Source organism: Acomys minous, assembly GCF_964271855.1.
Source record: "Acomys minous genome assembly, chromosome: 12".
Lineage (NCBI taxonomy): Eukaryota > Metazoa > Chordata > Mammalia > Rodentia > Muridae > Acomys > Acomys minous.
In genome coordinates this window covers 8,695,204-8,713,588 of record NC_140493.1, presented here as the reverse complement: position 1 = coordinate 8,713,588, position 18,385 = coordinate 8,695,204, and positions in this window count along the sequence as shown.

The following is an 18,385-nucleotide window of genomic DNA, read 5'->3' as shown; positions in this document are numbered from 1 at the left end:
AATACTGTCAGGGGATATTGGAATCACCCCCTTAGCCTGGAACACGGTGCAGAGAGTGCCTAAGGAGTGAAACACATTGTATTGACATGTGTCCACATCACTAAAAGTTTTGCTGGCCAAGTGAACCAAACAAAGCTATCACAATGTCAAAATGAGTTTCTGAATAGAAGCATTTATATAACAACATATGGCCAAACGTTCCGAGCACCCATTACAAATTTGTCCTAAACCATAGAACAATTTTGCCCCCAATATCCCAGAGGAAATGTGTTTGTCTTACCCACTTATTTTGAATCTCTTATAATTTTGCACACAGCTTTATAATTATAAAATCTTAAAATTGCATGTACTTCTTGGATTTATACTTAGTTGGAATTGAATTAAGCAATGAAACTCAATGTTCCAAAAGAACTGAAGTATGTTCTCATACCCTGGGGCTCTGAATGGGCTTTGTTCTGATGACATTTTCTTCGGGGCAGTATCTGGAATTCTTTCTTCAAAAGTAATTAAAATTAACAATCTAGTAATTGCATTATTTAAAATTAATTCTTCATTTGTGAGTCAAAATTTTCAAATTTTGGGCTGGAGAGATAGCTCAGAGGTTAAGAGCACTGTCTGCTCTTCCAGAGGTCCTGAGTTCAATTCCCAGCAACCACATGATGCCTCACAGCCATCTATACTGGAGTCTGATGCCTTCTTCTGGAGGGCAGGCACACACACAGGCAGAATGTTGTATACGTAATAAATAAATCTTTAAATTTTTTTTTCAATTTTCTTTAGATAGTGTCCAAGCCCATGACTACCAGGGTCACAGAAATAACTTTATATAATTAAAAATTCTATTCTTACATATATCTTAAATGCAAAAACACAGCTTTAAATTGCATGGCAGTATTGATGAAATAATAACTTTAATTTCTCTTCTCATTGTGCAGTCATTCCTTCAGTCAAAATAAATAATTAAATGTGTTATGGTCTTTTTAAAAAAATGTATGTATGTGGGTGGGGGAAGCACATGGCACGTGGACGTGGATGTTAAAGAACAGTTCTGTGTAGTCAGTCCTCTCTACTTCTTTATAGGTTCTGATGGTCAGACTTGTGTCACCAGACTCATGCAGCAGGCAGGCACCTCCATCCACAAGTCAACTTGCCAGTAGAAATATGATTTTTTTGCATTAATGTCACAACAGTAAAAACCATGGAGTTACTAAATATCGTAGACTGAAATCTGCCTACCTAATTGTATCCTTGCAATATTTGTAAGTGATTATTTCTAAATACAGACAATTAAGCCAAATTCTCAACCTCATTCTGGTTAGTAACTCCAACATGACCATGAGAAAAGCTGAGATCATACAGGCAAAATACTTCACATATGTAAAATCCTTGGTGTACAGGGTGGGGGATTCAAAATATAAAAATTATCGTTACTGTCCATGCCTGAATCATCTGGGTTTCTTTCTGTCGTTAGCTATGAGTTCTGGACAAGCCATCAGGATCCCTCGGTTTGTATCTCCCCTTCAGTGATACAACACCCTAATCCTTGTGTGCCGAATGGAGTGTTGAGGAGTTGATGGGATGCTGTCTATGAATACAAAATATGATGACTCATGTGCTATGTCATGATGCTACGTTTTTAGGCGAGGAAACTAACAGCTCTGAGCTGAAAGGAAACTTCTGTGTGTCCTACTACTGCTAGCAAATGATTACGCTGGGACCTGAAACCAAAACCAGCTCCTGAACCCAGGACCCAGCTCATTTTATCACACAGCTGCATCTCATAAAGGTCTTAAGAACTTTATTTGCATAAACCTGCATTAGTCCCAAGCCTGGGATCAGATTAAACCAAAAACAAGAAGTAAAGAAACCTCAGCTGCTGCCGTGCAAGTTTACGGGAGAGAAGAGCCGGGACAGCCACATATCAGCCTGTTTCTAATAACACACACACCTACTACTGAATTTGCCATGCGGAAGCCAGTCGACTTTCCTCTCATGATTCATAGATGTTTGCCCTGATTCCACTATTTCTTTCTTCAAAATGCTTCCAATGGGCACATTTCTCTCCCATTTGCATTGCTGCCACTGCAGCATAGCTCTTTCCCATAGAGCGCACAGGGCAGATGAGCTCTGCCTGGTATGTCCCTTCCTCTGCCAGGCTGCCCTCAGGGGCACTGCTCCAGGACCCTTCCAACTGCATGGCTTCTAAGGATTACCCAGAGGTGATTTAGGGCCAGCGCCCTCCAACGGGAAATGTGAACCATGTGCCCGTCTTCTCAGATTCCGTGTTGAGGAATTTTATGTGGTGAGCTTGAAACCATCCATCATGGCTGTGCATATACCACTGAAGTCAGCAGTCCTTCCCCCCCCCCCATCCTCCCCGGGGAACTAAGCTATAGAGCTTGTCACAGATCTGATCATGTGACTCCTCATGGTCCCCTTGCATAGTGTCTGACAACGAGAGCACTCAATACATATTTTCTCAAAAAAAAAAAAAAATGAAAGTCACTCTCCCTTCTCCTCAAAGATCTGCACATCTTATTTCACATGGTTCACACTCACTCTGCTACCTCCCCTACAAAGTCGATATCACGTCTCTAAGAACAAGCTCCACCAAAGCTAGTACTGCCACTGCTGGGGCTGGGAGATACTTGTGATCACCTCCATCCTCTGGGATTTAGCACACTTCCTCCAAAGCCTCCCTCTCCTTCTAAACCCTACTGCTTCTCAAGATGCACGTTAAGTTTCTTACTTTTCCCAAACTGTTCGTTGTTCTAAGACCTTCGGAGCCCCGTGTAGCTGGCTCGCTCACTTAGGATTTAGTTATTTCATATTCTTTCGTGCCTGTTAATTTTATTTCTGTGACTTATCAAAGATTCCTTGAAAATGATGTCTACACAACTATCGCATTTCTATTTGGGACACCAAGTAATAGACATTAGAACCATGAAGTTCTTCCAGGCCAAGGGTTCCCAAGCTCTCCCCCACAGTTCGGCGGAATCTTCTCACGGTAAGTCTCTTTCCATGCAGTTGGCACTTGGGCCTTCTCCAAACCCGTGTGCATCATATCATGATTGGTTTAAAGACTCCTGAGCTCACTCCCACAGCCTTCATGGGCAATCAGTCAGATTATAGCCAAAGCCACCAGGAAGGAGTTTCCTGGGCTCTTAGTTCCCCCAGAATACAATACTTCTAAGTGAAATCATATTTTCCATATTAAACCATGAAATGTAATATAGGAAAATTTGAATAGATGAATTCCATTATGTGATGTATATCAAACACAGATTTTTCAAGCTACTAATTGTTTAAAGCAAAACCAGCATGTAGAGGGGCCATAAAATAAGCTTGTATATTTAAAATGTATGAATCTGGTATTTTTGCCCAGAGTATATATTTGCACATGTATATGTGAATGTCTCCTCCTGAGCCCTAGTCTGCCACTGAATCTTTCTGCATCACTGGTTCTCAATCAGGATAGGTTGTGATCCTTTCACAAGGGTCACATATCGGATACTTGAGTTTTGTACAGAGTGATAAATATAGATCTATTTGCATTTTCTACATGCGGACATCCACTTAGATGAGCCCCATATACTAAAGATGCTATCATTTTTCCATTGTGTGGACTTGGCTTCTTTGTAAAAATAATCAAGTGTCCATAGGTGTGTGGGTTTATTTCTGGGTCTTTGATTTGATTCCATTGATCAACCAGTCTATTTCTATGCCAGTACCATGCTGTTTTTATTACTATTGCTCTATAGTAGAGCTTGAGATTACATATGGAGATATCTCCAGGAGATCTTTTATTGTACAGGACTGTTTAAGCTATTCTAGGTTTTTTTGTTTTTCTATATGAAGTTCTTTCAAGGTCGGTAAAGAATTGTGATGGTGTTTTACTGGGAATTGCATTGAATCTGTAGATTTCTTTTGGTAAGATGGCCATTTTTACTATGTTAATCCTGCCAAGACATGAGCATGAGACATCTTTCCATCTTCTGATATCTTCTTAAATTTCTTCCTTCAGAGACTTGAAGTTTTATCATACATGTCTTTTACTTGTTGATTAGAGGCCACCAACATAATTTATATTTTTTGTTGCTATTCTGAAGAGTGTCGTTTCCCTAATTTCATTCTCAGCCTGTTGGTCTTTTATATACAGGAAGGCTACTTTTTTTTTTTTTAGCTAATTTTTTATCCAGCCACTTCGCTGAAGGTGTTTATCAGTTGGAGGAGTTCCCTGGTATAATTTTTGGGGTCATTTATGTATAATATCATATTATCCATGAATAGTGACTTTTTTTACTTCTTTTTTTTTTTACTTTTTAAATTTTTTATTTTTTACTTTGACTTCTTGCTTTCCCATTTATATCTTCTTGATCTCCTTTAGTTGTCTTATTGCTCTAACTAGGACTTCAAGTACTATATTGAAAAGATACAGAGAGAGTGGGAAACCTTGTCTTGTCAGTGGAATTGCTTTGTTTCTCTCCGTTTAGTTCGATGTTGGCTATAGGCTTTCTGTATATTGCCTATACTATATTTAGGTATGTGCCTTGTATCCCTGTTCTCTCCAAGACTTTTAACATGAACAGGTGTTGGGTTTTATCAAATGCTTTTTCGGCATCTAAGGAGATGATCGTGTGACTACACAAACAAGGAAGGCATGCACAATGACAACACCCTGTGACATGCCAATGAGGATGGGGGAAATCTCACGAGATCCCACCCTAGATGAATAACTACAAGTAATATCAATGGCTGCTAAGAAAGGGAGAATTGGTCTTCTCCATGGATGAATCCCAATTGTCAGACCAAAACTCACATACACACAAGCAACACTGAAGGGACTCAGTATTGCTGTAAAAAAAAAAAAAAAAAAAGCTGTGAATTTCACTGTCTCCCTCTCTTACATCATGAATTTAAGAGGTAGGGGGCCATTGGAGGAGTTAAGGGAGGAGAGGGAGTGAAAACTGTTCTTAGGCATGAATATATACAAACATTTAATTATTATTTTTAAACAGGAGTACTTATGGGTCTGAGAAACGTAGCTGAGAAGTAGAGTGCTTGCTTAGCATGTGTCAGGTCGTGGGTTCAAGTTGTGGTCTCATATCAAAAATGTATACACACAAAACTGTATTCATAGAGGGAAAAGGAAAAAATTGAAAAGAAGAATACAAATCTCAAGGAAATAAGTAATAGATGTGAGCTAAGCACGCTAATGGTTATATCCATACAAGTGTCCAGATACTTGAAATAGAGTTCAAAGATTATGAGAGTGAATTAAGTATCAGTTTTGTAGTGGGACCCTATTATGTTGCAGGTGATTTTCCCTCACCATCCTTATGAGCTCCTGGAATATCACCTCATAAGACTCATTGAGTATTATTTCACAAATACCTGGGCCATATAGCTAGGCTGTTATCTGACTAGCTCATAACTTTAATACTTTATACTAATTTACATTCTGCCACCTGGCCCATTAACCTGAGTTTAGGCACCTTACATCCTGGCCTCCTCACATCTTGCCAGGTGAATCTCTGTGTCAAGCTCTATCCCAGAATCCCTTCTGCTTGCCGGATGTCCCACCTATTTCCTGATTCAGCTATAGGCCGTGGGTTTTTTAATGGGCAGGTGTTGCATCCATACAATACACAAGAACACACTCTCTTTTCTTGCATGTGATGCATCATCAAATGTAGGAGCATGCGTTGTAAGGCCATTTTGTTTTTATTTACTTATTTACGTGTGTGTGTGTGTGTGTGAGTGTGTGTGTGTATGTGTGTGTGTGTGTGTAGTACATGTGCTTGAAGAAGTGTGCTCATGTGCCCCATTGCTCCTATGGCTATCAGAGAAGAACTGTTAGGATCAGCTTCTACTATGGTTTCTGGGGATAGAAGTCAGATCAGAGGCTTCACAGGATGTATTTTACACACCAAGCCATCTTGTGGGCCCATGAGTCAATATGACAAACATAATTTTGTAGCATCGTGGAACTCTTTTTAAACAGAGTTCAAAGAGGTGCTTCTACGCGCGACTGAACACTGAGTCGCAAAGGCTCCACGTGTGCACGCGGTGTTTATTGATCACTGCTCTCTCACTTTCTTATTAGCTCCCCCACCCCCACCCCACTCAGCTGCTCTGCGTAAGTGCTCTCAATTGTCTGTCTTCCTCAGTGTCCTCCCTTCTTCCTGTAATTTCCTCTCCCATCCTACCCTCCTTCCTAAACTATCAGGACCTTTAAAAAAAAAAACATAGCCTGCTCTTTCCTCTCTAATTTTCCAATTTGCATTTTCCACTCCAGCCTCGGTAATCAATTTCCAACCACACCATTCCACTCAGAGTGCTTTCAGGAAGGTCACCAATGAATTCCGAACTGCCAGATGCCAATGTGTGCTTTTGTAGGTTTTGTGGTGCTGGGCTTTCCTGTGTCCTTTATCGCTGCTCGTACCCTCAGCTTCCTGAAACCAAGTAGCCTTGAGGATGCGCTGTCCCGGCTTCTGGTCATAGTGCTATGACCCTCTGCCTCTGCTTGCTCTATTTCAGAGCTTTCCTGCATGACTTCAAGGAGGGCCCAGGCTACAGCTGAGCACAGTTTTTAAAAGTTAACAGCCTTGCAGAAAATAAAAACAATAAAAGAATATACTTTTAGCAGTCTCTGGTTATATTTTTTTATCAATCCACTGTTCAGTTGTAATGCATATAGCATTTTTACTTTGTAAAATATTTTGTGCACCCATGTGCTAAAGCGTTGCATTTTAATGTTTAAATGGTGCCTTGCATTTTATTGCTAGCATGCTGACTGCAAAAGCTTTAAAAGGTCTAAAATAAATAAAGTTGGAGATTCTGGTTTGATGAATTAGCCTGGATCTGAGTTTTTTAAAAAAAATGTCACTGCTAGTTCTGTCTCTGAGCTGAAGCATCTTCTGTTGTTTTAAATGAATCATGAGTCATGTTGTCATCTTAAAATTAACATCTCTGGATTTCCCCTTCTCTCTTACTTGTCTTTTGAGAATTTATGAAATACCTTTATTCTTTCAAAAAAATTTAAAAACCAGGTTGATAAGATGTACACTACAGTCTCTCTAACCCATCAAAGGCAGCCCAGCTAATAAGAGGGCATCGACCTCACACATAAGCCAGACCCTTCCTCTATGCACTTCACAATTGGCCCTTTAGTAGGAAAACAAGAACTTAATTGTAATCCCCACCTAACAGCCTGAAGCCTCCCCCAAGAGTCACTTTGAAGTGACTTAAACTGCACATAAATGCTCCAGTCAACAATTACAGGGAGAGCATAGTCCATGGGCCAGAGGACTGACTCAGGAGACACTGTTAGAATCTAAGGACCAGATAGGATTTAAATTGTTGCCTGGAAGTCCTTGCATTTGTCAATCACTTTCTTTGGATTGGAGAAGCAATGCAACTTGTACATCTTAAAATCTAAATACTGCAAACCAAAGAGGCCCTGTCCCATGCAAATAAGCACCTATAAATTTAATGCATGGGATTCTGGTGAATGCCCCGAAAGCAGTATTTACAATCAGGTTAAGCAAATTTACAAAATGGGAAAACATGTGCTGGATTCACCCAAACAAATCATTTCAGCTATTTGTCTACAGATTACAGTCTCTCCGGTAGACCGTTATTGGCTCATGTCACAAACTGGAGCCTAGTGATTCATAGTCTGGCCCACCACATAATTAGAGAACATCTTACCCCACAATTTAACATTTTTAAAACATTTCTACAGTTTAAAAACATAATCTATTATAAATTACAAATGTGTAATTTATCTCTGCGTGTGTATACAATGTGTGTGTATGAGTGTGTGTGTGTGTGTGTGTGTGTGTATGTGTGTGTGTGTGTGAGAGAGAGAGAGAGAGGGAGAGAGAGGGAGAGAGAGAGAGAGAGAGAGAGAGAGAGAGAGAGAGAGAGAGAGAGAGAATTTATATGTGTGAAGTCAGATACACATACAGGTCCAAGGTCAACCTCCAGTGTTGCCACCATCTCTACCCTTTGTTTGAGTCAGGGTCTCTGTTGTTTTCTGCTGCTAACGCCAGGGTAGCTGGCCCAGGGCTCCTGCGGATTCTCTGGGTTTTTGTTGTTGTTTTTTTTGTTTTGTTTTGTTTTTTGTTTTTTGTTTTTTTTTGTCTCATCTCCCTAATGGGGATGACAGATGCTACAACATCTGGCTTATATGTAGGTTGGAAAGACTGGAACTCAAGTCCTTAGTGTGTACAGCATGGCAGGTTTGTCTCTGAACTGCATCTCACACTCGGCTCTCCATGTTGCATTCTTCATGTTATCTGATTTATCTCTGACCCTTAAAATAAATCTTGCATCTGTTAAATATCACTGGTCAAGGAGGGGCTCTATGGAAGGACACTCACTGAGGACGAGAGGCATAACTCAAAGATTTTTTTAAAGTAAAATTTTATGTTTTAAAGGATATGAGTTATTAAATTAAAATAGAATGTATAACTCCTTTACTATATTTCAGCACCAAGTGAAAGCCGTTTTCATAAAGAATTCTCTCCCACTACAGAAAGTGCGTGGCTGCCGTTCAGGTCGCCGCAAGCTGAAATGTGTGGGTACCAACGTACAACCCACGTCAGCTGAGATGAGGCTTCACAAAGTGAGGAGTGTTGTGGAAACGGTGGTGGCTTCTTCAAAGGGTCTTCATTCACACGCACGGGATAAAGGCAGAGCAAAGGATGCTGTAATGCCGAACCTAATCTGACTGGGGCGAGTGAGCACTTTCAAAGGTGTTTTCATGTCTGCTTCCCATTAACGACACAACAAAGCCAAGGAACAGCTCTTGCCTCTGCCTCCCACGCACCTCAGCTCACCCCTGTCAATCTTAACCACAACAGAGCATCCTATTAACCGGCATGAACAGAAGTGCTCCGCCATGCATGTAACCTTAGCTCGAGGCGAAAACTTTCTGAGAAACCTAGCAGCATCAGGAAGAGACGGATAAGGCGAGAAAGAAATTGAATCATGGTATTATTCGTTCACCCTGGTCTGGACTTATTTCCATCCTGGATTTCTTGTCTGGCTTTTACCAAAATATAGAGTGGTCTGAATTTATCTTGGGTTCTCTTTCAACCCACATATTCTTCCCCCTTGTCTTCCCAGGAACGGAGCACAACACCCTTGGAGGCAAATCTCTGTTTCCTATTAAGTTTGACTAAGTTCTCAGTGTCTTCTGGCCCTTTCAAAGTGGCTAAGTTGAAGTAATTATAATAAATGCCTTCTAATAAGGACAGCTATAAAAGCCTGAAGCCACCCACATCCCCACAGGAAAATAAATGCATTTTAGTAGTAATTTGGACTAGAGAAAGATGATATTTCTGTTCACCAAAAAGGGGGGGGGGCATTTTGAGACTAGATGAAGCCTGAATCCCTCCCCCTCCCTGGACCTGCATTTCTGCTTAGAACTTCTGTCATTTTTGTTTATCTCTCAGGACTGCAAAGTCAAGGACCAGGGTGTGCGCCCCTCTCTGCCACTCTGTGTCTCACATCTGTATTTTTTCCCGGGACAAGCAACTTAATCTTCTTAAATCTTCTGTTCATTGGTTGTGAGTTTTATGGAAATGTCTAATTCATCACTGACTTTTTTATAAGCATAAAAAGCCCCATGAAACAAAACGTTTTTCTGCATTATTAACTTGGGTCTGTTACCCTTTGCATTATCTGAGCCTACCAGGCAGTACAACTTAGGTTTATATTTGCTTTAGCCAGTGAGCATTTTTTTTTCTGCTACACTGAAAAAAATTTGTTTCACAGCTTTAACTCTTTTCAGTTGATAACATTTTCCTAATGAACTACATGTGATAGATTCTTTATAGTTAATAACCAGGCAAGAAAGAAATAAAAGCAAGACCTTGGCATGTGGCCAGGCTGTCATCATTGGCTTTTTGTGAAAAGAAGACAGTTGAGTTTCCAGATAGTCCAAGAGAGAATATATATATATATTTTTTTTTTTTCCATATGCCAAGCAGGCAGTGAAGACATGAAAGTGTTGTGACATAAGTGCAAGTTGTGGGAAAGAAGGAAGAAGCCGACGACCTTCCACTTACCAGGGACTCTGTACAGAAAGTGACAGTGACAGTGACATAAATGGGAAGTTGGCAATGTCCCAAAGCATAAAGACAGGGTCAGGAATAGTAATCAAACCTCTAAGTAGCTGCCAGTCATCACTAGCGATTGGCGGCCACTAAGAACAAGGGTTGAAAGCAATTTCTATAGCAACAGTTATCGGCGACTGTATAATTAATACTTTGAAAATCATTTCCACACTTATTAATCTGAATATCAGATTCTTCAGCAATCACGGAGCAAAGTGGCTGGCGAGCTCATGGCCATGTGGTCCCAGGCGAACTGAAACTGGAGCTCTCCTAACGGGTTTCAGTGTTGCTCACAGAGACAGAGACGAAGCTCAATTTATCTGTGAGAACGTTCGGCCGCCGACTCTGGAACACGTTCCTGTGTTAGTCTCAACATGTCTAACCATTCTGCATATCGGCTCATCTCATTTGTAAATTATGTCACTATGCTGAGGGACATGGCTCAGTGGGTAAAGTGCTTACCCCACACGCATGACGACAGGGGATCCCCAGCAAAGGGATTTGGGGAGCCTGAGAGCAAACAAGGCTGTGTAAGAAAACTAGCTCAGCAAGCCAGTACACTGCTCTTACTAGAGACTAGATAGTGAAATAAAGTATGATTAACAATTGGTGTGGGAGGGCACAGCCCTCTATGGGCAGCACTGTCCCTAGGCAGATGAGTCTGGACTGTATAGGAAAGCTAGTTCAATGAACCAGTAAGCAGCATCCCTCTGTGGTTCCTGCCATGACTTCCTGGCTTGACTTCCCTCAGTGATAACTGTGACCTAGAAGTGTACAATTAAATAAATCCTTTCTTCCCAAGCTGCTCTCGGTCCTGGTGTTTATCACAGCAACAGATGCAAACTAGAACACACACTTGCCAGTTTGCACACTGAGTGAGTGGATGCAACGTGGTTTTATTTTTTAGTGTTTTAGCTATTTGAGGTGTGTGTGTGTGTGTGTGTGTGTTTACCGACACATACTTGGAAAAGTTAGTCTTGCATTCTGTGGGGAGTCTCCTCACTCGGTCTGTTTTCCTTGATTTTTAAATTCCTCCCATTCCCAGTTGTTCACTGTGGCACTGTGCCTTCTCAGAAGCTTCCTCGTTGTTACAACACCTTGGAGAAAGTTCTCTGTGTTCTCCTCTATCAACTTCATTGTTTCAGATCGCGCATCACGGTCCTGGCCCCACTTTCAACTGGTTTCTGTACAGGCTGAGAGAGGTCTAATTTCATTCCTCTATGCAGGAAAATCCAGGTTGCCCAGTACTGTGTGTTGAAACGGAGACCTTTTCTCCAAAATGTTTTTGACCCCCTTGTCAAAGATTGGGTTGTTCGAGCTGTAATGGTTTGTCTCTGGATCCTCTTTTCGGCTCCTTCAGTGTTTGTGCTGTAGCTGTAGCAGTGACACTTACATCGCTTACTCTAGCTCTGAACCATAACTTTCACCAGGCACTTTGGCACCACCCATCCTGCCCTTTCTACTCAGCGTTGCATTGGCTCTTCAGGCTCTTCACTGCTTCCACATGAATTCTAGGATTTTTTTTCTTTAGTTCTGTTGAAGAATGGCATTAGAACTCTGATGGGGAGTGTATTGAATCTGTAGATCATTTTTGGAAATGTAGACATTGTCACAGTATTAATGTTGCCAATACAGGAGCTCGGGGTCTCTTTTCGTCTTCTAGTGTCTTCTTCTATTTCTTTGGTATTTTAAAGTCTTCATTTCAGGGTCTTTGAAATCCTTAGGCATGTTTCTAAAGTCTTTTTGAAGTTGCCATGAATTGGATTGTTTTTGTTTTTGTTTTTTAGAAAGTTTATCATCAGGATATAGGTAGGTAGATAGAAGATAGATAGACAAATATATAGAAAGATAGATGACAGATAGATAGATAGATAGATAGATAGATAGAAAGGCAGACAGATAGATAGATAGATAGACACACAGACAGATAGATAGATAGATAAATTTTTGTATTCTGCTACCTTTCTGAAAGTGTTGACCAGGCCTAAGGATTTTCTGATGGAGCATTTGGATTCTTCTAAGCAAAGGACATGCCACGCGATAGTAAGGACCATTTGGCTTTTCCTCTTTCCTGTTGTTTCCCTTTTATTTTATTTATTTCCCTCTCCTGCCTCACTGCTCTGGCTGAGACTTCAAGCGCTATGCTGGCTAGGCCTGGAACAAATGGATACCCTTGTCTCGTTCCTGATCTTAGCAGAAATGCCTTCAGAGTTACACTACTTAGGATAAGAACTGAGATGTCCGGGTGAAATGGCAAGTGAGAGACGACTTCTATGAAAGCCAATGGAGGAGAGATTCGGAGCAATTAAAAATGAATTTATTCTGGAGACAGAAGTAGAGAAGAAACTTTGGGAATCCATGGATGACGTGAAAAGCGATGGAATCAGCAGACACGAAGACACACAGAAGCAGGAAGACATGGCCCAAGGAATGCAGCTCCTAGCTGGAGGAGAGGCCTCGCGAGCTGTTTCCAAACTGTCAGTCCAATGAAGCCAAGCCCCTGCTCACCCTCAAACGCCACTGCAAGTTGTGGTAGATGGTTATTCCTCCAGCAGACAGACAGCAGCGGAGAGGCCCCCATGTTGTCACACAGCATGTCAGAGGCACCATCTTGAGAGAGAGTCTCTTGGGATAGACTAACCACCTAGAGGCCCAAGATCAGGAAACATCCACAGATAAGGGTTCTTCGGTGTGGTCTGCTTCAGCCCTCAGTGTGCAGAGATGAATTTCATCAGCTAAGAATCATCCAGAGACTTGGTAGCTCTAAACCAAAAGCCAGCACGGAGACTAAACCGTAAGACCACTTATCTGTGTCTCACTGCAATGGAGCCTGAGAACTCTGACGTTCCAGAGTTGTACATGGCACCCACAGAGCAGCCCCTTGGTAGGGTTAGTACTCAAGACGCCTTAGAAGTAGAAAAGCAGGATGTCCGGCTATGTAGATCAGTGTTGTGGTTACTTCCCACATACTCAGTGCTCCTAAGAAATGACCCTCAGCTCCACACAGCCATCCCACGAGGTGTGCATAAGCTTAGAAGCTAAGTATGGACACAGAGGCTGCTGATACACAAACAAAGAAGACAGTCCTGTGAAGACAGCTGTGGTGAACCTCAGACACTTGTCCAATACACACTTGGCCATGGTACACAGCAAAGAAAACACAAGACTCTATATGGGTGTCATATAGTATAATGCTGGCCATTGGTCTGGTACATGTCAGTCCAATATATATATTGCTAGTTTCCACCAGACTTCTTCTCTTATGGAGGAATGTTGACTTTGTCAAAGACCTTTTCTGCTTTTATCAAAATGACACTGGGATATATATATATACAATTGTGTTTGTGTCTCAAGAGGAGAGGGACACGTAACACAGACACTCAGAGAGAAGCCACTGTGACAGCATGCCCAGAGCAGCTTGAAGATGCTGTACTTGCAGACTGGAGCCATGCAGCCATAAGCCAAGCAATGGCAGCAGCTTGCAGGAACTGGAAGAAGACATGAGCACACGTTGAGACTATGGGGGCAGCAGAACTCTGTTGACATCTGCATTCCAGCCATTGAAACTAAGTACAGACTTGAGGCCTCCAAGGCTAGGAAAAAAAATAAAGCTCTGGGTTTCTAGATCATATGTTTGTTAGTAATTTGTTTTAGGGGGCCAGAAGGAAGGTAATAATATAATATATTACTCATGGCTTCATCCAGATGAACATAGAGGGAAAAGACAAAAGCGAAAAGCCCAACATGTTCACAGTGATTCTGAGTCATGAGATGAGGGCCATTATTAATTTCTTCCTTTTCTGGTGTGTGTGTGTGTGTGTGTGTGTGTGTGTGTGTGTGTGTGTGTGTGTGTATTTAAAGATTATTTTCTTGAGCAAGTGATGATTAACTTTAGATTGAGAAATCTGGGACAGTGCCTTTGCTACAGAAGCACACTGCCTTTTCCCATGGTCCCTTTAATGATCTTGAATCGACGGAAACACACCTCTTCTCTAACCCCAAAACCTGACTGTGAGTACCACCCTTAAGCCATACTCCGCATTAATGGAGACACACAGTCAGTTTTTGTGTATCTTGTTTAAGCATTGTGATAGTTCTCTCTTTTAATTACCACCAGTGTAAGAGTGTACATGTGGCAAATAAATATGAAAGGAGTTTATTTATTTTACTAAACAAGATTTAAGGAAAAGCTACAATTTGGCTGAAAGGTGTAAACACCAGGCATGAGGAGAAGAGCACAGGGAGGGGGAGGAGCAGGAGGGCTAGAGGGGGGGTCAGCGAAGGAGAACCAGGAGGCACCTAGGACCAAGGACACCAAAGCAGGGAGGGGAAACTCCTCCAATAGGCTTGACTGAGGAAAACAAAGTATGAGTGCTGGGAAAGGTGGGCTTCCCTGTGCCGCGAGGTCTTGGGCCTGAGGCTGTGGTCCTGCAGTTTTATGTGACTTACACGACAAAACGGACAGCCTGCTCTGTCTTTCAGAGCACAAGCAAATACAATGTACAGCCTTAAAGTTGTTGGCGTTCAGAGTTTTAGAACAGCGTCCATATGACTTTCACATGCTCCGTTCAGTTGTCTAAGCGTCTTGACTAAGGAGGGACAAGCTCAGTTGGAAGACAAGCCATGACACTACTTTTAGCCTGGATGTCTGATGGAGGCACTTCCTGCCACCTTTGGGCCAGAAATGCCGTTTAGACTGTCAGCCTGAGAGATGCCCAGTTGTCTCTTTGATCAAGCTTACAACTCTTCTGGCAAAGTAATATTATCACAACAGACCCGGTGACATAAACTTGAAAGAGCACATGTCATGACGTGCATCATGACACTATGCAGGTGGTCGGCTCACCATGGAAGAGAACTCCCCACTTCCCTAATACAAATTCAACGTAGTGTTTTCAAAACCCGCTAATGTCCATTTCAGGAAGATTTTTTTCAGGCCTATGCTATCATAGTGACAGTCTATCTCTTGACTGTCTATATAATATATTATAAAGCTTTTTTTTTTTCGAGACAGGGTCTCTCTGTGTAGCCTTGGCTGTCCTGGACTCACTCTGTAGACCAGGCTGGCCTTGAACTCACAGTGATCTGCCTGCCTCTGCCTCCTGAGTGTTGGGATTCAAGGTGTGTGCCACCACGCCCGGCCGTATAAAGCTTTTTAAACACCTCGGCGTGCTTATAAACAGCAGCACACACCGACTTTCTTTGATGATATTGAGTCTTTTATCCTGACAGGCAACATCTAAAAAAAAATTTATGTTCAAAATCAAATTACATGAGCTGTGTTCTTTATCAGTTTTTAGACAGAGTAGTACAGATAACACCTTCAGCTCTTGCGTTCTGCAGCAATGCCAAAAGCTATACTAAAGGTCCCTTCCACTCATGTAAAGCGCAGCCAGCTAGCTCTACAGGTACTGAGTAGCGAGTGGCAAGTGGGTTGGAATGAGGTGGCCTTGAGTCTTTTTCTCCGCGTCTTGAAGCCACACCATGGGAAGGCAATCCTTTTGACTATCTTATGCTGAATGTTTCTCGCCTAGCAGCCCGTGAAATATGTTACATCATTGCTTAAAATGTTGTTTTCCCCCTATATAAAATAAGCATTTTTATTTTGACTCAGAGATTTGAAAGAAAATTTAATTATCAAAGACAAAAGCCCTTCTTTTCCATTCAAAACCTGAAATTTTTTTTCATGTGTGTGTGTGTGTGTGTGTGTGTGTGTGTGTGTGTGTGTGTGTGTGTGTGTTGAAGCAGAGGTCTCTTAATAGTGTTTAATGTTCAATAAGAATGCTCTTCTTGGATAGATGCATCGGCTCTGGGCACATTGTTTTCAAGATGGTTGGTGATTAACAAATGCACGATATCATCCACTCTCATTTATTAAGAGCCTAAGTGAATGTAGTGTTATGCTGCATGCTGTAGAGACAAGGTGGGCACAGTCCCAACCCTCCCACTTTTATCCTTCAGATAGCTGCACAGCATCATCCGTATGGTGCGAGACGACGGTGGGCTGCACTCAGAGTATCCCTGTGATGTGCTCCAGAAAAGCACATTTGGGAGTTGAGGAGCTATGCTGGCTTTTACACAGATTTTTCTATAGTGACCCTATTCTCTGATGCACATCTCTAAGGAACAAACTGGCTACCGTACAGTTACTTTAAAGAAATCTTTCATTGTTTTTCATTAATTAAGATGATTATAGCAGAATTTCCCAATGTGTAGTAAACTTAAGACTACCTGAAAGTAATCTGAGGTGTGTGTGTGAATGCTTTAGATAAATTTAGAGTTTAAAAAGTGGTTGGATTTTTAAGCCTGTTACATGGCAGGTAACTGTGGAGATGGGGAAATAAAATGAACCCCGTGAAAGATGACCTTAGCATGGAAATAGAAGCAAGAAAGTCAGGGCCAAAGTAGACTGGTTGGCTTTTCCAGGAGAACTGTCTCTTCTGGAGTTGTGCTAGCTCTTTCTTCATATAGTAGCTGAGATATGAGGCAAAAGACTAAATAAATACAGCCTATTCAACTAAAGAAAACTCAATATTTAGTCTAAGAAAAACGATTGCAATCATAACAATACAAATATATAGCAATACAAATAAAATAGGGAGGGATATGTTTTGATAAACTCTAAAGTTTTAAGAACATAACACTGTGACAAATTGAAGATTTAACTGACAGATTTCCTTTCCCATAGATTAGATGGGGTCACTGTTGTGATTGAAAAGCAATCATGGACCAGTGAGATGGCTCAATGGGTGGCCTTCATGACCTAAGTTTGAGGCTTAGAACCCAAAATGGAAGAAGAGAACTGACTGTTGCCTCTGGTCTCCTTGTGCTCTTTGGCACGTGTGAGCCCTCACACATACACAGACAGAGAAAATTGTTGTACTTAACTTTTAAAAAGCCATCACATGGTGACGTTACTCATTGAAACCACATAGCTCTTACTCAGCATGTTTTGGGGACTCTTCTTAAGGAAATGTCTTCAAAATATCTTCATAAATCACCAAGAAAAAATCAAATTTATTGTGTAATTACACACAATGCAACACTAACTGCCTCATCCATTAGACATCCCCCACCTGACTTCCAGCTTTTGAAAAACTAAATCCATCTCACAGCGTAGAGTCCCTGTAGAGCGCTCGTGTCTACTTTAGGAACTACATAAGCAGAAAGAAATATTAGGCACTGCCCTAATAAGACAATTCTTGTTTGGAATAATGCAATGAACGTTTTGGTTTCTTTGTAAACTCAGTTGTATTCTGTAGATATGTTTTTGTTTTAATCCCAAGTGTGGGACTTCAGTTTGAGCTTTAGTTTGTTCACAGCTGTTAACTGTCTCCTGCAATGCTTGGCTTTTGCCAGATGGTAAGGCCTTTCTCGTGTGGCACGGAGAGGGGCATGGTCTAGGGCTCTGAGGATATAAATGAGAGCCCAGAGTGTGGCGTGGTGTGCGATGTTTGCATGCGGCATGTAGCACTTTGGAGAGACCAGAGACGGGGGGGGGGGGGGGGGCGCGGGGAGGGGGGTGCATGGCTTGGAGATAGACTGAACTATCAACACAGCCACTCAGAGGAGACAGCTTGCTGTACCTGCTATTGACAGAGCCCCAAAGACCCTTTGACCCTAAACAACTGGGAGAAGTAAAGGGATTCCCTCTTCCCACTAACTTTCTCTCTCCTATGTAGGATTGGGATATTGGAAGGGAAGTTGAGGCCTAAACACCCCAAATAAAATAGTTTTTTCAAAGAGCACTACAGAATAATGTGTTATATATTTCCCAGACAATTTCCATGCAGATATGTCTTGATAAACTATTTTTACTCGATATTATTGCAAGCATCCTCTCTCTGACTGAGAGATGTAAACATATGGCTACTACTCCTCCTCACAGGGCACAAACAGCAAATCAAAGTAAGTTTCCACCAAGATCCCACTTGGAGAACCAGTGAGTTTATTTTACTTACTTACAAGGCATGAGTGAAGACATTCATTGGAGAGTGGGTGGCCCTGAAACAGCTGCACCTGTGGGAAGTCTCATCCCAGCAAGGATTTGTGATTTCCCCATAGTTGTGTAGATAGAGTGTGACCTTCAGTTCACTTACACAGACTTCATCTTCTAACACCTCCTGGGACTATGGGGGTCAAGTGGAAGTCGGATAGAATTACATACAAATGACTAGGAAATGAGAAGGGGGCTTCTAGAATCACAAGTGGATGTCCAGTGACCCTCCCGCCCCTTGCTTCTAAGGCAAGAGCATCAG